Below are 22,023 nucleotides of genomic sequence, written 5' to 3' on the forward strand. Positions count from 1 at the left end.
CCAGAATGTTGCTATAACAGAGTTAGGCAGCGAGGACCATGGAGAGGCCACGCGGCAAGAGTGTGGAGCCCTGGAGGAGGCTATGTACCTTGAAAGCCCAGCTCCTCCACTTATTAGCTGTGCATCTGTGAGCAAGTTACTTAACCACCCTGTGCCTCGGTTCCATCATCAGTAAACCAGGGAGAATGTCAGCCCCTGGCTTTCAGAGTGGCTGTGGGGTTAAACCTGTCAACATTGGGGGCTGTGAGGAAAGCGAATGAGCCTCAGACAGCCCTCTGTAAGGGCTCCCAACCACTCCACCAGCTCCTAAAGTCCAGGTGATTCCCTAGAACACCATACCGGACGTGGGATCATAAGGTCAGCCCGCAGAACTGTAAGGAAAGCATCTTTGAAAATCCCAGCAGTGCTAAGAAAAAAAAAAAAAGGTCTTTAGCCCAAGAACAAGGGCTAGGGAGACTCAGAAGATGGGCCGCCCTACTATATGGACACTAGAATTCCCACTGCTGGCCTTTCTGCCAAGTGTCCATGCAGCCTCTTGCAAGACACAAGCCATCGTGCCCTCTCACCTTCCTCAGAGGAGGCTGGGGCCACACCAAGGAAGCATATGCACCCAGGGCCCCTCCGTGGCTCCCCACTAATCTAGGGCTTGTATTTTAAATTCCTAACCTTGTATTCTTTTTCTTAAAGAGAACGCGCAGATTTGATCAGCTTTGGGCCTCACAGAACTTGGAACTGCATCGCGACATACCACTGATGTGTCCATGTTTCTCCCACTAAATTATTAACCTCTTAAAGACACAGCCCTTGTCTTATTCTGTCATACCTCCAAAGTCAGCACACTCCCAGGCACCTAGGTGTGTTTGTTGAAGGAATGAATGAATGAATGAATGGTGGGGTGAGAAGGAAAAACACTCTGTGAACTGAAATCTGTTCATTTCATTCGTTCCACTTGGACCCCCTCCTCAAAAGCTCCCACAACAAGTTAACCTTTTCCCGCCTGACAGCCTCTCAGATATTGAAAGATGGCTCCTCTCTTCCAGGAAAACAACCCTGTTTCTGTAAGTAGTGCTCTTTTCTGAAAGGTTATCAGCAACAGAAATTCCACCAGCCTTTCACTGCCGTCCATTTTCATATGTGCCAGGCTCTGCTCTTATCTATGCAGAGTGCCTTGGCCTGCAGTCTGTCTATGGGTCAGCTGATAACATTTATTCTTGGGGAGGGAATGCTTGAGTTCTGAGGGAGAGAGCCCACAGCACGTGACTCCTCAGGCCTGAAAGGATGCACTGGAGAAACCAGGCCTGGCTCTGCAGTGGGGAGGCCACAGCCCCCAGAGGAGAGTAAAAGAGTCTCCTGCCTGTCCTTTGATCTGCAGCCCCTGCCCTCCCCACCCCTCATTGTTTGTTCTCTCCTATCAGCAGTGGCACTGGTTCCATAAACATGTCCTCAGAGTGACCTTCCTGGACACCACACTTACACTGCTGTCTCCCCCCAACCCCCTGCCAGCCACCGCCCTGCCACTCACATATCTGTTTTTTCCTGCTCACGGCCAATCTCCTCCCTTCCCCGCTGTTTGCGAGGATGTGAATCCCCTGGGTCTTTGTCTGCCTAGAACAGTGCCCGGAACATAGAGAGATCTCAGAGATATTTGCTAATGCACTAATGAAACTAGCATTGATCCACGGCACATTCTGCAAATATTCTGCTGGGAGCTGGGGGCACATGTGTTTACGTTAAGGCCTCTGTGCTTAAGTAACTTGCCTGGGGAAAACCCTCCTGCAAGAGAGGAAATGCCCTCTCCTCAGAGAGGCCCAGTTCTGTAATCATACCCTCAACCTGATCAAGGTCTTTGCAAGCATAGAGCAGCAGCCGCACGCCAGCCCTCACGGAAACACACACGCACACCGACAACTGCACACAGATGCACATTTCACCACGTGCATCTCTGCACACCCTATTACATGTTACATGATTCTATCAGTAATGCAGACCATAATGAGCTCAGCTTCCAGGGTGTGAAGGAGGTAGGCGTCCACCAGCATGCTTTGGCTTTCTTGCTTTTGTGAGGGCCAGAGACCCCAGGTCCACAGGGACAAGCCCTTCCCCCGCCTTTTACTTTTTTTTTTTTTTCCTAGGACAGTACTGTCTCCCAGGGACATCTGATCAAATGTCAACCTGCAGACAGGCACTCTCTGCAAGCTTGCCACGTTCACTAGCTGCATCACTTTGCACAAGTTAATGAGCTTGTCAGAATCTTGCTTCCTCCTCTGAACTTGGGCCACTGGGATTTTGTGAGCAGTAATGGCAAGGAAAGGGTCAGGAACAGGACCTGATCCAGTTTAATAAATGTGGTGGGAGGTGGTATTGACGGTGGGGGCAGGGTGATTCTTCAGCCTCATTTAGACAGATATGAATTTCAAGAACATTCTAGCATCATCAGTGTGCATTCACGGTGGTTTTAATATACAAATAGGCTGATTTAGAAATTACCCAGATGATGTGTATATGTATGTATAGACATATATATAATGTAGATGGATGTACACATGGACATGTGTGTATAGCCATGTACACCCCACCCCCGCCCCCCACATACACACACATTTCACATTGCCCAGCTGTGTCTGTTGGGAGGGCCTGGAAGCAATGCTACCCCGCCCCCCCCCAGTGGTAGTGAACACAGTTTGTGACCAGATGCTATTTCTAAATACCAACCTGCACTGAAAGAAGCCAGGGTTCCTTGACAAAATGTTGATTCCAAGGTGGGGGCAGAGAAAGCACAAAATAAGGCTAGAAATCACGTTGCACCAACAAGTAAGAAAGTGCTCAAGAAACAATGGGGAAATATTAAAAAGACACAGGAGCCAGCCCTTTCTGGATAAGTCTGGGACAACTTAACTATCAAGAAAACTAATGATGACAAAGGATTAAAACCTATAGAGTACAGTTAAAATCCGCAAGTCCACACTCAAGAAAAGAAAGGAAAGAGGGAAGAAAGGAAGGAGGAAAGTTTTTCTTTACAGTGGAAAACCAACTAACAAACGAGAAAGTAATGATGAATTAGAAAAATCGCTATTTGGTTACCATGATAATAATAAACAGATCCAGGCAAGAATCGTCAATAGATGCTAAAACTATGGGTGACAGATGAAGGAGTAATAGGATATTTACATAGTCTCAGAGATGCTCTGCATAAGATATTTAATAATTACAAAAGTGAAATAATAACTTCACATGGAGACACCTGGCAGATGCCACCTTAACTAAGTGATAGAGCAACATCACCAGCTCGGGGGAGAGACAACATCATCCTCCCGATAGGAGGCACTAAGGACCCCACATCAGTTCTACGGGATTCCTGGCAAAAGCCTACAGTCTAAATTGAATCATAGGGAAATATCAGACAAACACAAACTGAGGGGTATTCTGGAAAATAATTGGCTTGAATGTGTCAAAAAGAAGGTGAATGTCGTGAAATACAAATCAATGTTAGCAGCCAATCAATGTTACGTTTCTGACTTAGCGGTACTGTGGTTATAGTAATTCTGTGATTTCAGGAATCTAGTAAAATAACACTTGAGAAACCTGGGGGAAGGGTATCCATGATTTTTTGGCTAGTCTTGCAGCTTACCTGTACATTTGCAATTATATAAAAATAAACTAATTGAAAAAACAGTTTTTAACTGAAAAGCAATGCTCTGGGTTCATATGATTAAGAAAAAGTGAATATACGGCTTAGCACAAATGATCGGCACATTATGTGTACGTGCCCGATAATTTAAAGCTATGATGATAGTAATTGTTATTATTGCAGACCAGTGCCTCTGGCACATGGTAAGTTGGAAATAAATGGACAATATCATCACCATCAATCATCATCACTATCAGTTTCATCATTCTTGATGTGCTCAGAATTAAGAACTAAAAAATCAATACCTTTATTATTGCTACTTCTAATTACTCAATGTCTGCATTAAACTCCATTACTTGAAGGTTTGTTAGAGAAATACCTGTCGCCTGTTCAAATGCATTAAACACTCACTGACAACAGTGAGGAACTTGAAAGCCAACCAAGAGAAGAGAAGCAGAAGTCATTTTCAGATTTAGATGTACCAGATGCATATCAATGGAATCTTTTTTATCATCTGAATCTCTACTTTGTTCTTGCTAGTTCCTGGGCAACCCAAGGTTGAGAAAGCCCAGCTTCTAAACACACAACCTGGGATCTCTGCCCAGACCTCTTGGCTACCTAGAACTTATTGTCTGTTCCCCCTTGAGACCCATCCATAAAGACGGGTATCTCAGTACCTAGCACTTGTTATTCCCCATTGCACACGGGCTCAATCAACAAGTGGAACCTTCCATTATGCCCCCAATCCTGACCCATCCAAGATGGCAGGACTACTGCCAAGTCTAAGGCTCTCCCCAAGGGTCTGCTGTATAGAACTGGCTGTGCTCAGCCCAGTTCTGAGATGATAAGGTCCCAACTATCATTTCTATGTTCAACGCGTTCTTTGAAAGTAAACCTGTGCCCTTTCCTATCATCTTTTGTCTCCATCATTCCTCATTCTTCCAGGACTCACAGATATCTTATCTTTAGCTCATTTTCTTCCTCTCCTTGTTTCCTATCTCTCTTGTCCCTATCTTCAGCTGATGGGAACCCTGTGGCCATTGCTTCTTCCCCTTTACAGGAGGCGCCATACTTTGTCTACCTGCCTGTAACCATAGAAGGGATAAAACTCTTATCTCTATCTCCCTATTTGCACATGTAAAACTAACAAATCCCAAGGCCCAAGTGCCTTAGTGTCTATATGGACTCATATACAGAGACCATAGGTCGGCTGCCCAAAGAAACTTTAAAAGTAATTCCATTTTTATAGATGAGTAGGTACGCAGGTGGGTAGATAGATGTCTTGCCAAAAATGATTTAGAACAGCTACACACACACACACACACACACCCACCCCCAACCTTCCTTCTTCCACAGTGGTTCCAATGATGCCCACACTGAGTTAGAGGCTGACAGGGTGAGAAGCAACATCCCAGGGTGAGCACAGTTTCCCCAAGCCAACTTTCCCAAGCCGTGATGGAAACATTCTCAGTTTGCACTGTCCAAAATGGTAGCCACCAGCCACATGTGGCTATTCGCACTTGAAAAGTGGTCAGAGTGACCGAGGACCAAATGTTTAGTTTTATTTGATTTTCATTCATTAAAATGTAAATAGCCACAGATGGACTGGATACACGTGGACAGCTCAGCTCTAGATCAGGGACTGGCACGTTTTTTCTGTTAAGGACCAGACTATAACTATTTTAGGCTTTGTGCTCACACCTTCTCTGTCACAACAGCCGCTGTGGTGTGACATCCCATACACGTCCCCGATGGATGAGCATGGCTGGGTGCCAATAAAACTTTATTTATAAAACACGGCCAGCCTGCATTTGTCCTGTGGGTCACAGTGTTTGCTATGAGTGCTCACACCAGGACACACCACAGTGTCACTGCAGGCCTTCTGTGGGATGGCAGGCACTTGTCATAAGGATTTACCAGTTTTGTGAGAGCTCAGTACACTGTTCTTTTAAGAAAAAGAGAGGTTGCTTGATACTCTAAGAGGTCTGCATTCTTCCCTGAGGGAGAAAGCATTCCCTCCGTATGGAATATCCAGGGAGAACAGGCCAAGTTACAAACAGACCCAGAAACAGGGGAAATCTCCCCACCCCCGCCCGACGTAATCCACGGAAGAAACTGGAAAGACAGTTTCTCGCTCGTGTTAGTCATTACCTCAGTGGGCTGCGGGATTGTCCATCTCTGGTCCTCAGACAGCTGTCTGTGGCCACAAAGCTCAAAGTGTCTGCTCACTGCAGCCGCTGCAGATGCTAATAACTGCTACTGGCATTTCCACGTTCAGAAAGGTTGAATCTGAAAACGGTACCAGCTGGAAAGGAAGAGGAGAAAAGTTTGTCAGCTGTGACATTTCACTCGCTGCCTTTTGAAGATGACTCAGGCAGTTAAAAGGCATTCACCTACTTCCCCACTCACTCACCCAATGATTTATACATCAAGTATTTTGTAAATAAACCCCTATTCTGTTCCATGCACAGAGCCAAGTTCCAGAGACAGAAAGGTGAGTAAAGCACAGTTCACGGCCTCCAGGAGCTCAGCCTGGTGGAAAAAAACAAATAAGTAATCCAGGACAATGTGACACGGGGATGTAGGTGATATTTGGGAGAGCTGGGAAGGAAATGGCCAACTCAATCTGAAAGATGAATTTGAAGAGGAGATGCTATTTTTAGCTGCTCCTCGATCAAGGTACAAGTGAGATGCTGTTTGGTGAAAAGAAAAGCCTTGGGGAAAGTATCTCTAAGGATGAACATAAATAAATAGTTAAGATGAAAGTGAAAATTGTGAGATCAAAGTTAGGATAAACCATGCTGGAGCCAGACAGGAAAGGGCTTTTGAAGACCCCATCCGAGGAAGGTAACAGAGACTCTTAGCTGAGTGCCTTGTGCCCCAAGCACTGCGATGTGCAGACCATGGTTTTTCTCAGCTGATCCTCTCGTGAAATCCGAGATGACCAGACTGATCATTCCCATAACGTGAATGGGCAGCTGAAGCTTGGAAAGCTGACGTGCGTAAACTTGCCCAGCATGACTAAGGCAGTAAGTGGTAGCGAAGAGACAACGACAGGACACCCCCATTCTTTCTGATTCCAAAGCCTTCATCTTAGCCACTGGGAGAGATAATTGCAGGAAAGGCCCCCAGTTTGCTCACACATCACATTGCAGCAACCCTCTGTGGGGTGGCTTTGCCTCCCCTCCCACCACAAAGTGGAGTCCATTTCTACATCCTTTGAGTCTGAACTTGGCCGTGTGACTTGCTTTTGAACAATGACCCGATATCAAACATGACACAAAGAAAGGCTTAAGAATGCTTGTGCACAGAACAACTTCTCTCTTGCTTCTGGGAATCATTCTGCTGCCACATTAACACACCCGAGGTAGCCCCCTGGAGGATGAGAAACAACAAGGCGAGAAGCAGAAGGCATCCTGGCCATCCCAGCTGAGCCCCCAGGCTTGCAGGTGAGGCCATCATAGGCAATTGAGCCCAGCCAAGCTGCCCAGACCAAAAGAAATACCCAGTCTACCCACAGCATTGGGAGAAATAAATGTTTCTTGTTGAAGGCACTAAGGTTTAGGGCTGTTTGTTATACAGAGAAAGCTAGCTGATACAACTGTCAAGTTATCTTCATACTGCTGGCAGTGACACAACATGATTTTTGCTTCAGAAAGAAAGGTCAGCCTGTGCTGGTGATTGTCAAAGAGACGATGAGGGCCAGGGCTGTGGGCAAGACAAGGAGTAGAAGATTCAAGAACTATTTTAGATGTAAAATCAACAGGGTTTAGTGACCAACTGACTCCAGATTTGTCTAAAGGCGGTTGTCTGGTGTTGACCATAAACAGACTCTATTTGGAGCTCCTGATGGGGGCAGGATGTTTATACAGAAGAAACACAAAGTAGCCAGAGCCAGAGCAGCTAGGGGAAGTTCTGGGAATGAAACTTTATTTTCAGCCCCAGTTGTCTGGAAGAATGAAGGTGGGGGCTCACTGCCCCAGCCTCCTCATGGGGTTTGTGGTTGCCACCTCCTCCTCCTCCGGTGCCAGCCCCATTCTTAGCAGCAGCCACAGGGGTCCTTGTACTTTGCAGCTCACACCATGCCCTCCCCTGCTGTACTGCCTACTCACCCTTTGGATTTCAGTGTCAACGCATTTCCCAGGGACATCTTTGCTGACTGCACAGACAAGGCCAGGCACTGCCACCACACCTTCCCAGAATTCCCTGCACTCCTGCAGAGCATCTATCACAGCCTGCTGATTCCATGAGGCAAGCGTGTGTCTGTCCTACACACCACTCCGCCATCACCAGCCAGCACACTGCTTCCCCACGGGAGAAAGTCAATCAGCATTTCCTGAGTCAGAGAACGAGCAAGGCCATTCATGTACCATACTTCCAAGATGTTTCCTTGGACACACTGCTGTCCCCACCCCAAAATGGGTTAGGGACCTTACAGGGACCCATGGCTTCTTGCGCTGATCTTCATTCGTTTATTCTTTCATTTAGCAAGAATTTACTAAACACTGGGCATCACCTCAATCCTATTGTCCATCGTTCTCACTGGACTGAGCCCCTTAGGGGTGGGGGAGGGGGGCAGTATTTTACTTATCACTAGATTTCCCCACCTCCATGAGACACTGGATGGGTATAGGAGGCACTCGGTAATGACTGCTGAATAAATGAGTGAGTGAACATCACTATTTACAATAGCCAAGACATGGAAGCAACCTAAGTGTCCATCAACAGAGGAATGGATAAAGAAGATGTGGTACATATATACAATGGGATATTACTCAGCCATAAAAAAGAATGTAACCATCCCATTGGCAGCAACATGGACCTAGAGATTATCATACTAAGTGAAGTAAGGCAGACAGAGAAAAACAAATATCATATGATGTCACTCACATGGGGAATCTTAAAAAAAAAACTTATTTACAGAACAGAAATAGACTCACAGACACAGAATCAAATTTATGGTTACCAAAGGAGAAAGAGGGGGAAGGGATAAATTAGGAGTTTGGGATTAAAATAAACATACTACCGTATACAAAATAGTTAACCAACAAGGACCTACTGTACAGCACAGGGAACTATAGTCAATATCTTGTAATAACCTATAAAGGATAAGAATCTGAAAAAGAATATATATATATATATATACACACACACACACACACACACATATATATATAACTGAATCACTTTGCTGTACACCTGAAATGAACACAACATCATGAATCAACTATACTTCAATATTAAAAAAAAAAAAGAATGAATGAGTGAAGAAGCAGATACATTTCTGAGTGTTGGTTGGGATGTGGGCGATTTACAACTTATCAGGAACCTATATCTGAGTGTTACGTATGTCACATCTCACTAAGGAATTGATAATCACCTACAGGTACACATGCATCTACGGGGACATATATTGTCAGTATCCTACAACAGTAAGACATAAGAGGGGAATCTGTGAGTTAAACATGGAGCCCTTCTCCCAACTCAGCCCCAGGTCTCTGACTCCATGGCCTGGCACTTGTGGCCACCTGTGACCTTCAGTCAAAGCCTAAGACTTGCCTTGGAGCAAAATGTAATCCTGAACCAACTTTTGCATTAATCTTCAGTTGGCTTTTAAACACACACACACACACACACACATCTGGCAACTCTATTGGACTATCAACCCCAACTAGCAGGCTTGCAACCACGGGGCTCTTAAAAATTGGATCTGTACCCCAAGTGTCACCCACCTTCCAGAGTTTGGGTTTCTCAGCTCCACTAACAGGGTGCAAGGCACTGATCACACAGAGAAGGTGAGTATCCCACTACTACCTGCTGGCCCCAGGAAGCAGCCTCATCAGCTACTTTGACTCTCCCTGCCTTTTGTTTTTGGCATGAGCCTTAAAAATCTCTTCTAAAATGCCACATCACAGCTTTCCTCCCCACCCTCCTGCCCTGCATCTTCCTATAGTCCTCTTGTTTCCCCTACCCTTTCACAATTGCTTCATTCCACTCTTAAAAAAAGGTGAAGGGACTTCCCTGGGGGCGCAGTGGTTAAGAATTGCCTGCCAATGCAGGGGACACAGGTTTGAGCCCTGGGCCGGGAAGATCTCACATGCTGTGGAGCAGCTAAGCCCGTGCACCGCAACTACCAAGCCTGTACTCTAGCACCCACACGGCACAACTACTGAGCCCACATGCCTCAACTACTGAAGCCCGTGTGCCTTGAGCCCATGCTCTGCAACAAGAGAAGCCACCACACTGAGAAGGCCATGCACTGCAACGAAGAGTAGCCCCCACTCACCACAACTAGAGAAAGCCCATGCACAGCAGTGAAGACCCAATGCAGCCAAATAAATAAATAAATAAATAAATAAATAAATAAATAATTTTTTAAAAATAGAAAAAAAAGTTTAAAAAATTAAAAAAAAATAGGTGAAATGTGTTCATATACATGGACTATATAGGAAGACAAATCAGATACAATCCCCATTTTCAGGGAGGCCCAGGAAAGCTCATGTGACTCTCCAAGATCACAAATGAGGAAACTGAGGTTCAGAGACGTGGGCCCACAAGTCACATGACTGAGAGCAGGGCTGTGGGAACACGGGCAGAGAGCGTGTCTGATTCCAGGCTCAGGGCTCTTCCTACTACCAAACTGACTTGCTCTCATCCCATCCCAGCTCATTTCGCCCCCTTATTTCTCTCTATCCAACTGGCAGCCACCACTACCAACCAGGCCCTTAGTGGCAAACTGCTGGGTTTAAACCAGGACCTGGAGGCAAGAAATATGCCCACCAGTTCCAGCCAATGCACAAAAGATTAGGACAAATGCCAGCCAAACAAACCAGTTAGTTCTCACTTCTACTCTGGATCCACAGATCATTCCGTCTTTGCCCCTGTTGGTACAGCCACCACCTGAAATTCCTTTCTCCTGTACAACAGAATGCAATAAATCTTATGAGATCGTGTTCTCCAATTTTCCTTCTTCTTGGGGTAGAGCAGGGGACTGGATGGGAAACTCTACATCACACCTGGAGTACAGCAGTTTGCTTAATAAATCACAGCCTTTCTCCTCCAAGAGAAAAATGATCATCTGAATAATTGTTAACACGGGGCCTGGATGAAAAAATATTGCTGTGCTTTTAAATTACAGGAATCTTTTCTCATAGGCCCGTGGTCATGTCATGTTCCAAAACAGTGCGGCCGGCTGCTAGGTGTGCCAAGCAGAGGAGGCCGGCCAAGTCTAGCTCTGTGAGTTTAGAAAAACAGCCTCTCTCTGAGTCATAGTTTACTCACTAGTCAAATGGAAACTGTACCTGCTTCATTGCTTTACAGGATTGTACTGTAAAGCAAGAGAATAAGAAACAACATGAAATTGCTTTAATAATAATTATAAGGTCAAACTAGCAGCAGTAATAGTAGCAGATCCCATTTTTAAATGCTTATGAACACTTTGCCAAATTAAGCCCTTTGTCCTCAAAAGCTCGGTGGATCCTCATAATGGTCTTGTAATGTGTGTGTTATTATTTGCATCACTGTGTGGATGAGAAAACGGAGGCTTGCAGGGATGAAGTAACCTGCTCATGGTTATGGTGAAGAGCGGAGCCTGAGTGATAAACTAATTCCTATGTGGACTCTATTTCAGACCAACACACCCTTCAATCAGGGTGTACTGAGCCTGCTCTGTGCTGTGCGAGCACTCTGCTCTGCTCTGCCCTGATGGGGACAGCTGTACACTCATGGGCTCTGGCTGGAAGGGGCCCACTGTGGGGAGAAGGACTCGGGCTCACAAGTCTCTCACACCACTCTGCACCCAGTGGGAGACAGCACATGATTAAGTGGGTGGTTTCTTAATCTGAATTCCTGACCAGCACAAGATGATCATGGAAAATGAGAGCAAGAACTGAGACTGGGGGTTTCCCTGGTGGTGCAGTGGTTAAGAATCCGCCTGCCAACGCAGGGGACACGAGTTCAAGCACTGGTCCGGGAATATCCCACCTGCCGTGGAGCAACTAAGCCCCTGCGCCACAACTACTAAGCCTGCGCTCTAGAGCCCATGAGCCACAACTACTGAGCCCAAATGCCTCAACTACTGAAGCCTGAGCGCCTAGAGCCAGTACTCCACAACAAGAGAAGCCACCGCAATGAGAAGTCTGCGCACCGCAACGAAGAGTAGCCCCTGCTCACCGCAACTAGAGAAAGCCCGTGCATAGCAATGAAGACCCAACTCAGCCAATAAATAAATAATTTATTTTATTTTATTTTATTTTAGTCTGTCCTTTTTATTAGTTATTGGGATAGGAAGTTCTGTAATTCTGTTTTACCCCACTATCTTTACTTAAAAGTCTGTATGATTTTCTAAATATTTACTTTCTACACAATTAACAACACGTAATAAATAAATTTATAAAAAAGAAAAAAAAGAAGAACTGAGACTGTCTGGCCAGATCAGGTTGCAAAGCGAACAGGTGACCTAGAAGTGCAACGGCAGATGGCAAGATGCCCTAGAAAAGCCTGGTGTAAGTGCTAGAATATTCAGGGCCTGGCTGGTGGCCGGGCTGCACGATGAAAGTGGGGCACAGGGGCAGAAATTCTGGGGTGACAGGGTTAATGCCGAGAGCAGAAGGAAGCTGAGTTGGCAGCTCGGATGGCCCCCTCGGGGTTTTCCTGCATCTCCCTCCTTGCGGCCCAGGGGCTGGGGAAGCCAGCCCGGCGGGTCTGAATATGAAACAGAACTCAGGCAGGAAGCAGGTGTGCTCGCCAGGCTGGGAAAGCTGGCGTGCACCCTCCCTCTCTGAAAGGGTTTTCCACATGTTGCAGTCCTGAGGATGAGTGGATTTCTGAATTCAGAACCTAAATGCTGAGTTCTGGCTGCTCTGCCAGGGGATATATTATTATCGATATTAACAGCAGCTACCACGGAATTAGTCTGGACAAGGAGGCACCCCGCTAAGATTTCACATGTGTGATTTCATTCAATCAGCACGGCCAGCCTCTGAGGGTGTTGGTCTTACCCCCACTTCACAGATGTGGAAACTGAGCCTCTGAGAGAGTTAGGCATCTGCTCACGGCCACATGGTTAGCAATCATCAGAGGTGTGAATCAAAGCCAGGGCCATCTTGAACCCCAGGCTTTCTCTTCACCATCCAGACTGGTGGAGGACAACCTCCCCCACCTCAAATCCCACAGGTCCGGGATGGGACAGGCAGCGCAGCAGCTCACGGGCGTGTCCCGTTGCTGTGCTCCCTGCGGTCACCCACGGCTCCCTAGTGACCTCCGCAACCAAGCTGGAAGTCTCCAAGTGGCTTTCGATTTCTAATTTCTCAGCACCGGAGTGAATCAATCCTCAAACTGCAGAGAAGTAAAGTCACCACTTCTTCCGACGTCGGAGCAACGCAAACACTCCCACGTGGACTACCCATGAGATGCTCAGGCCTCTGCCCCCACCCACTGCAAACTTCAGCCCACTGGTTTGCCCAAAACGTGGGTCTGGCTAAATCTCTTTCTGCACACAGGAAAAGACACCTTGATCACTCCTCACAACTGGAAGAAGGCAGAATTGTTAGGACCCACAAAGCAGGAACCCTGTTCCCTCTCTTCCTCCCCATCACACAACTGGGGAGATGTCCTGACTCCATCTGTGGGTTGCTCCCCGGGGTCCCCCGTGCACTGGCTCTCCCCACTCTCACTGCTGCTCTCAGCAGCTCACACCCATCTTCCAGCTTGAAGACCCTCCGTTCTCTGGGGTTTCCCCCACGCTCTCCTGCTTGATTTATCTCAGCCCCCAATCGCCATCCTCAAGAGGGATGGTGGTATCCCCAGAGCACAAATAGGGACCTGAGGCTCAGATAAGGAAGACACTTGCCCCAGATGCCACAGCTAACAAACAGTGGACCTGATCCCTCGCCCCCTGGCCCTTGCTGATCTCTCCGCCCCCTTGGCCTCTGGGACGAGAAGCCTTCCCTCAGCCGTCCTGGTTGGGTACACGGACTGCCTTCAGAGGACAGAGATGCTGGTAGCTGAGCAGCCTCCCCTGGGGCCTCCTGATGGGCACTGTTCCGTGTCTGCCAGAACTGGGAGGAATCATGAAATATGCATGTGTTTGTTTTCTAGGCAACCACGGACTAATTAAGGAGGCTTAACTATGTACTTTGGGACAAGATTTTGTGGATGAGGGGAAAGAAGGAAGGAAGAAAAAGAAAGAAGGAAGTGAGAGGGAGGGAAGGAAGAAAGAAGGGAAAGGAGGGAGAGAGAGAGGGAAGAAAACCTGCGCTGACCGTGAAAACCTTGGGCTGAAGGACATGCTGGCATTGCACAGATTCTGTGACCCGACACTCCGTGTCCTATTTATAGCCATTGAAATAGCGTTTGGTGAAGGAGAGACTTCATTCTTTTCGGCCTCTTATCTGATTCTCAGAACAATGTGAAGGCAGGTGGGAGGAAGTTGGGTGGTGTGAGGTCAGAAAGGGCAGAGGAAGCTGCTGTCCTCTGGGGGTGGTGGGAGGGGACCGGTCCCCACCTGGGTAGGCCTTAGGTCAAGTGGCCCACTTCCATGAGCCTCGGTGCTCTCAACAGTTGAAATACTAATAAGAAGAATGACCGCAACGCTCTGTTTAGAAGGTTAAATGAGTCCAGAATGTCCAATACTGGTATTTCCTGGGAAGAAACTCAGGACAAAAGGGCAGAGACACGCCAGAATTCCCAAAAGCCAACACCAACTTGCTCAGAGGCAGGTCTCAGGGATACTGGGGGGTCAGGGGTGGTCTGGGAGCCTGAGGTGTGAACAGGATGGGGATCCCTAGAGAAGGGGACCCGCCCAGCGGGGTCATCCAGGAGCCCTGGCACCCGGGTCTGTGCCTACTGCCATGTCCCGTGCTCTGGCATGCAGGTGGGCACCGGAAGCTCATCTCTAGGGCACCCTGAGCTGCCCAAGTCAGGTGGAAAAAGTGGTGAAAGTCGGCCGTGGCAGCCTTGAACGCAGGGCTGACTTTTTACTCTGGCTCTGCCTGCTAACGGGCTGAGGAATCACACAGGTCAGGCCTCCATCTGAGCTGTCTTAGCGGTGAAATACCGGGCAGGGAATGGCTGAAATGTCATGTCCAAAGTCTCAAGTGGACTTTGTCTACCATTAGTGCCCAGGAGCCACACTGTAGCTTCTTAAGGCCAGAGAACTTTCGCAGCCTTAAATTCAGACAGCTCCGGAGAACCCCACCCTACCACCTCCTCCAGGAAGCCCTCCACAGTTGGAAGCTCTACATGAGGACGAGCTTTCTAATCCACAGAGGTGTCCACAGGTCAGAGAGCCACTGGGTGGGCACAGATCTGGCTAACACTGGCAACATTCAAGCAGGGAAGGGATAACCACATGGTAAAGCTGAAGTTAGGAAACTTCAGTGGGAAGCCGAGCAGGGGATTTTTTACCTCAAAAGATGATGTTGATCATAGCATGTACTCAGCAGGCACTTTAAAGTGGGCACGCACAGGGCTCTGTTCTGAACACTTTCCAAGTATTAACTCATTTGGTACCCACCAGGAGGTAGGTACTATTATTATCCATATTTTATGGATGAGGCAATGGAGGCACAGAGAGGTTATGAAACATGCTGAAGGTCACACAGCAAGGAAGTGGCAGAGCCAGTACTTTTATTGCGTGAATCAATGAATGACTCAGTCGATGAATAATTGAAGCCTGGGAGTAGAGGAAGGTTGAACAAGGGCACTGCTAAGGATCTTTGCAAATGCTCGGATTTTACAATTCTTTCTGATTTCATGCTCTTTAAATGTGTAACCTTTATAACTTGCTCTCATTTAAGCAACTCAACACAACTTCCTCCCAACCTCTCCTGTAATGGTCACAGCTTATGTGCAGAGAAAAAGAGAAAACCCCTTTACTCCACCCCAGGGGCAGGTTCCTGACGATGCCGGGGTATTCTCATATTCCAAACTGTCCCCAGGGCCAGTACATTTTTTCTCCTTGTTTGGATGTTTGGATTGTGGAGACATCAGTTTCACTTCTATAATCCTGTAGTTCGCGAATGATTTTCACTTAGCTCAGTTTGTTCCCTGTCATAGGTTACAGACAGAAAAACAGAAGCGGCCTTTATGTTGGAACCAACTCTTCAAACCATTCTCAAAGGTGTGTTTTTCATCTGAAATTTCCCTTAGGTGGTGGTACACAGCCACACTCTCTTCTAATCTCTCCTTTTCATTTTAATTTCCTTTTCTGCCAAAAGACTGCAGTTTCAAATTTAAGAATAGGGCTCAGAAACAACCAGGAATACCCCCTACTAAGGCATTCTTGTTGATGGCAGCTAATGTTTCCCAAGCAACAGCTTTTATTCTTCAACCTCTCCACCAGGTGGTAGGATTAACAGTGTTTTCAAGTAACAAGAACAACAAACACTTATTCTCCAGTGTGAGGATGTTATTAAAAGGGAAGTTTTCAATGTTGCAACAGCAACTTTTACTGTTCATTTTTCTTGAAGCAGATTGCCCAAGAGACACCTGTCTAGGGACCTGGGTAGGTTTACACTCCTGATGACAAACTTTATACCAAGCCTTCCAGCTCAGTCCTTCCTCAACCCCCAGGCACCGTGGGGCTCTCTGAATTCAATTTATGCAGACAAGCCAAGGGATGAGTACTTGCAATGAGCAATGCAGGCATCCACGTGGAGATCTGAGAATCCAGCCAGACTATCATAAGCTAAATAAACCCATGCAGGACTTCCCTGGTGGCGAAGTGGTTAAGAATCTGCCTCCAGTGCAGGAGACATGGGTTCGAGCCCTGGTCTGGGAAGATCCCATATGCCGCGGAACAACTAAGCCCGTGCACCACAACTGCTGAGCCTGCGCTCTACAGCCCTTGAGCCACAACTACTGAAGCCGGAGCACCTAGAGCCCGTGCTCCGCAACAAGAGAAGCCAGTGCACTAAGCCCTCGCACCACAATGAAGAGTAGCCCCCGCTCGCCGCAACTAGAGAAAGCCCACGCTCAGCAACAAAGACCCAACACAGCCAATAAATAAATTCATTAAAAAATAAAATAAAAAAATAAACCCATGCAACGAGCCCCAAATGGTGAATCAGGGAAAAGGCTTGGAGCCCCAGCCCTGGGCAAACAGCACGTGAAGAAAAATCAGAACCTCCTCCCAAAAAGGATGTTACAGCACTTGGGTCCATCTGTCGCGTCCATCGGGTGGGATGGCACGTGCCTTGGGCTACGGCTGGAGGCAGATACCTGGTGTGATGCGTTTCATAGCTGCACCTCTTAGGGAGGCTGCCCCCCAACCCCTTCCTGGCTCCCCTGATCTAGAGACACAGGACAATCCTGACAATGTCACAGCACGCTGCCTGAGATCTTGGGCTTCAGGCAGAAGTGGGACAGAATTATGAACTTTGGCTCTGCCACTTTCAAGCTATGTGACCTTGGGCAAGTGGCTTAACTTCTCTTGAGTTTGTTTCCACATCGGTTAAATGGGTTAGGGAAAAAATATAAACCGGAAAAAAATATAAAACAGGTGACTTTACAGGGTTGTTATGAAGACTAGGGATCCAATATTAACGAAATGATCAACTCTAACCGAGGAGGAGAAGTCAACATCCTAACCCAGCGGAGGTGGAGGTGCAGACGGCAGGCCCTGGGCACAGGGGAGCCCAGAGATCACCTATCCCTTGGCTCCAAGGTTAAATGCTCGGGGTTTTCAAGAAAATCCATCAAGTGAAATTGTAGTCTTTGAAATCCTACTCAAGGACAGAATGCACACAATAACCTCTTTGCTCACTGAGAGTTTATCACTTTACCCCCCAAAGCTGCGCAGGCCAGCTTCCCTGTTCCCAGACTGCCTGCAGGTGTCTTCCCTCTTCTTTCCCATCCCCTAAGCTTTATTCAGGCAGTTGTTCTATGACTTTGACTCCATGTACTAGCTGACTCCCTCCCTGGGAGAAAATATGAGTAATTTACAGGCAAAATAACTAAATAGCAGGGAGATTATCTGGCGAAATGTATGAGTTAGTGGTTGACAGCTCTTTCTGGAGGTTCCACCGTGATCTGCCTTACCTGGGTCTCACCAGCAGAACCCCATCTCCGCCCCTCCCCTAAGGCTCCCCTGGAGGTGGTGCTCTCTAGCTTCCTAATAATGGTAAAGCCGGTTCTTGCTAAAGTCTGTTTCTGGTCTAGTTCATCCATACGTTGCATGAACTGTAAATGGCAGTTGTGGTCGTTATGTGGTGTTGTGCTGTCTTGTGTTATGTTATGCTGTGTTGTACTGTATTGTTAGGATGGTAACGTTTTGGTTCCCAAAGTTGACTCTAGGACCTAAAGAGGAGGCCGAGACTTAGTTGATGGGATTTTTTGCACTGTTCTCTGACTCAGCCAAGCAGAGGGAGGGAACAGGGGGTGAGGTGGAAAGAGCAAGGCCCTGAGGGGCCAGGATGCTGGGAGCTGGCTCCACCAAGGTCAGAGGCTGTTTCCATGTGGACCTGGTCACCTGACTGACCTTCAGCTTCCTCACCTGTACAGTTCAAGGTGGGACGGGTAGGTGGTGGGTGCTTTAAAGGGTGAGTGGAGGAAGATGTGTGATGGGGCTTCGAGGCAGCTGGAAGTGTGGGCTTATTCCTTCCCCAGGAGACACCTACTTCCCATGAGGGTAATTCCGGGCACACGGAAGATCCAGGTGCGGGCAAGATCTTGTGACTTTGGGTAAGTTATTCATCTACAAAATGGGGAGGACCGGCATCCCAGTGGAGCACACAGAGGAGACAAACTGAGGTCCAAATAGGGTCAGAGCTGCAGATGCCAAGGGCTGTGAGTGCAGATGTGGACGTTTCGGAGGGTGTTTTGCTCTCAGACCACTGGGAGCTCTCTGAGCTAGACCAAGGGCAGGGAGGGAGAATGCAGCCCTTCATGACTTGGCCAAATTCCGGGGATTTACTTTGGGCTCTGGTCTAGTCTTCTGAGGAAAAAGGTTTCCTGAGTTTGTTTTTTTGGTTTTTTTTTTCATTTTCTTTTCTTTCCACCGAGCCTTTTATTTCTGAAAAGGTAAATGCCCAATTAGATGGCTTTTGTCTTTCATGCGTGGTTGTTTTAGGCTTTTTGGACATGAAATAATCTTTTGGAGTCATTCCACCCTCTCAGTTAGAGAAGCAGCAGGGTTTGCTTTGGTTGTGTTTTTTCGGTTGGGTTTTTCTCAAGAGCCCTCTGCTAGGTAAATATGCATGAAGGGAATTTTTAGCCACTCTGGTCTCTTGGTTCCATGTGGATTCAAATGTTTTTTTTTTTTTTTTAAATGCAGCAAAATCTATCACAGATATCAATGTGGGTTTGATTTTTTTTAAAGGTATCTGATGAAATTCAGAGAAAGTATTTTCTTCGCACACCCAAAACTGGACCTTCCAAAAGTCATTTGCAACCTCTTTTTTTAATTCTGCCACATAATTTGGAACTAACGTTTTCTTCTCAACTTCTCTGAATGATTGTAAATGATTTCTAATTTGTATTTTATACTCTCATAAGGGTTCCAGAATCAAACCTAGTTAGACAGCTTTTATGTATTTTAGAGAAGAAAAAAAATATATATATATATGTATACATACACATAGAGGCAGAAGAAATTGCCCAAACATCTTCAGATATTTTTGGAAGGAAAAAAATCTTTAATATAAGAATATGCAAATAGTATTCCTTGAATATTGAATAGGTTAAAAGGACGTGATGGAGCACAGCCCACCCCTATACCAACATGTCTGAATCTTGACCTTTTCAGGAATAAAAGCTAACATTTGCTGAGAGTGACTCTCCTTTATCTTTCACATTAACTATCCAAAGTATCATCCCCATGACAAAGGAAGAAACCCAGACACAGAAAAGGTAGGTAACTGGATCACTGAGTAATAAGTGATAAACCTTGGACCAAAAGCTTAATACTTGGGCTATTCTGTTTCTCACGAAGATGCTAATGAAATAACATACGGGTCTTAATAATAATATCTTAGACTTGACACATTTATTTTATTAGTGTGGACAGAGCACAACAGGTTAAAACTTGGGCTTCCACCAGCCCTGTGGCCTTGGGCTAGGGAGTTCTTTTCAGCCTCTAGTTTCTCCTCTGTACTTTGGGGACCCCACCCCCCACCCCAGCTCAGGCTGCCGCAGAATCACCTAAGATGGCAGGAGGCAACATCACCCTCCAGGCCCACTCCTGACCTGTCTCTATCCTGTCCTGTCCTTGAGAAGCTCCAACAAGGAAGCCTTTAGCCTCTGGCTGCTGGGAGGGCTCGGCTCTCGGTGGTGCAGGGATTGCAGTGGGGGGGGGCAGGCAGAGTGTATCCTCCTGGCCCCTCCCTGCCAGGGGAAAGGGGGAGGCTCTTGCACAGGCTCCTACTGCCAGGCTCTCCTGGTTGCCCTCACCCATCCCGCCCTTTGCCTCCCCTGGGGGCGGGGGGAATGGGAATGGTGGGGCTTGGTCACTGGGCCCAGGTACTGCTACATCCTGTGCTGATTTCCCTAAATACTGCTCCCAGCTGTGTAAACACTCTCTTTACTAAACTCTCCACTCTATTTGAGTGTAATATTTTCTACCAGAACACAAAATGATCTGAAGCTTAAAATACTCGCCACTGCACTGGGCACACACTATATATGTAATAAAACGTAGATGTTACGTAATTTATAATCAAGAAGCCCTATTCATCAGCCTCATCCTGTCTTGGGGGATTTGCACTGCCCTCTACTAGTTGAGAAAATGGACACTCAGAGGTTCAGTGTGTGAATGAAAAATGCTGCCTGCTATATCAGCGATCATATCAGCAAACAAAGGATGCTGTGGCCACCAAGTCACTACAGCTGCCCCTGAGGGACCTCAGGATGGAAACAAACCCTCAGCCACTGAAGCCACCCTGTAAGGTGCATCCCGAGGGGACTCAGGATGGGAAAGAACAGGATACTGGCCCTAGATAGCTGAGGTGCACATCAAAGGAATGACTTCACTGAGCCCAGACTCTTGTATCTTCCCATACACAGAAAAGCACTACATTCATTACCTTGAGATTTCTGGTTTTCTTTAATTAACAGTAATCTTTTGATGTTCAGACTACCTGGTCTTTGTTGCAAAAAACCCTATCAATCCTGGCTCCACCCTTACCTCCTTGGGGCAGTCCCTATTTGAGACGCTGTCTCCCTGGCTTGAAGCCCTCAGAAAGTCTGCCAAAAAAAAATGTAATTCTCAACCTCAACTTTTAGGCTGACCATATTTTTTAGTCGGCAAATGATGTACCCAAGGTCACTGGGCAGGAGCAGGTGGAATAGGATCAGGACCAGGACAGAGGAGTTCTAGTCCTGGGCCAGTGGTCCCCCCGGCCCAGAGGAAGTATCCTGACACCCCAGGTTGGCCACTACAGAGTCCACTCCAGGTGCCCTCCTGCGGATCAGCCAGGCCACACAGGACAGGCTCAGGACAAGGAGTCCTCTCCACCCATGCAGATATCCCTGCCTCCGGGAACTCTCCAGGTCACGCCAGAGGAAAAAAGAAACTTTCAAACTTCACACAACCTGCAGGGACCCAGCCATTCTGCCTTGTTTTCCTCCAGAGCAGGTTATTAACCAACCCTGTAACATCACAGCCAGCCTAGGGTGTCAAGTGTTTTTCCGTTAGCTTTCCAAAACTTTCCACCTCCGGTCACCTATTCTGTTCCCACATGCTCTGTCCTGAGGCAGTATCTCCAGCCAGCAGCACTTTCTCTTATAACCCTCTGGAACCAGATTCTCAACTGGGTCCCGGGTGTCTCCGGGAGCCTGGTCCCACAGGCAATATTCTCTTATGCCACACCTGGCTTCATCCTCACGGTGGCCCGCATCCCACGGGGGATAATCACACACCTGCATCTCAAATTTGGCCCACAGAGGTGCGGGGCGTGCCGAGCTGTGTCGGCGTGATCCTGAAAACCTGGGCGCTTTTCCCCCACGCTGCCTAAGGTGCCATTTCACTGCGCTCTCCCAAATCAGCTCTTCCAACCTGAGCTAAAGTCTAAGGATGAGTATTAAAGATAAAGCACTGAATTTTATTTTTTAAAGCCAAAGCAGCCACTGGCACTGTTACACGCCATCACTCTGAAGCCCGGAGCCCTTGGAGGCGCGCCGAGTTCAGGGACCTGCCCTCTGGCTGCGTAGCAACGATGAATCCCACGCAAGCAAACCGGAGATCAGTGCAGGAACAGGGGGCCAAAGCACCAAACCCCTAAAGTCCCCAGTTCCCTCACCTTTGCAGAACCATGCACAAGAGATCTCTGGCCATTGTGTTATTTTACTTTATTTTTCTCGTGCACATAGGGCACACGCCACGTTGATTCGATACCAGTTCTATGCATTCAAGAAAATACCTTCGCTCTCGGCGGTCTGACTTATGCCTAGAAGAATTC

The 22,023-nt window shown here is 47.3% G+C and overlaps 1 protein-coding gene across 1 annotated transcript in view; it reads right to left on the minus strand.

The window, feature by feature from the left end:
- ST3GAL1 (ST3 beta-galactoside alpha-2,3-sialyltransferase 1) overlaps nucleotides 1-22,023 on the minus strand; it is a 98,673-nt gene that overhangs the window by 71,659 nt on the left and 4,991 nt on the right. Inside the window, exon 2 of the mRNA XM_057736373.1 lies at nucleotides 5,780-5,933. The gene's annotated coding sequence lies outside the window, so the exon portion shown is untranslated. The remainder of the gene's footprint in view (nucleotides 1-5,779; nucleotides 5,934-22,023) is intronic.

This window comes from Hippopotamus amphibius, chromosome 5 (genome assembly GCF_030028045.1).
Source record: "Hippopotamus amphibius kiboko isolate mHipAmp2 chromosome 5, mHipAmp2.hap2, whole genome shotgun sequence".
Taxonomy (NCBI): Eukaryota; Metazoa; Chordata; class Mammalia; order Artiodactyla; family Hippopotamidae; genus Hippopotamus; species Hippopotamus amphibius.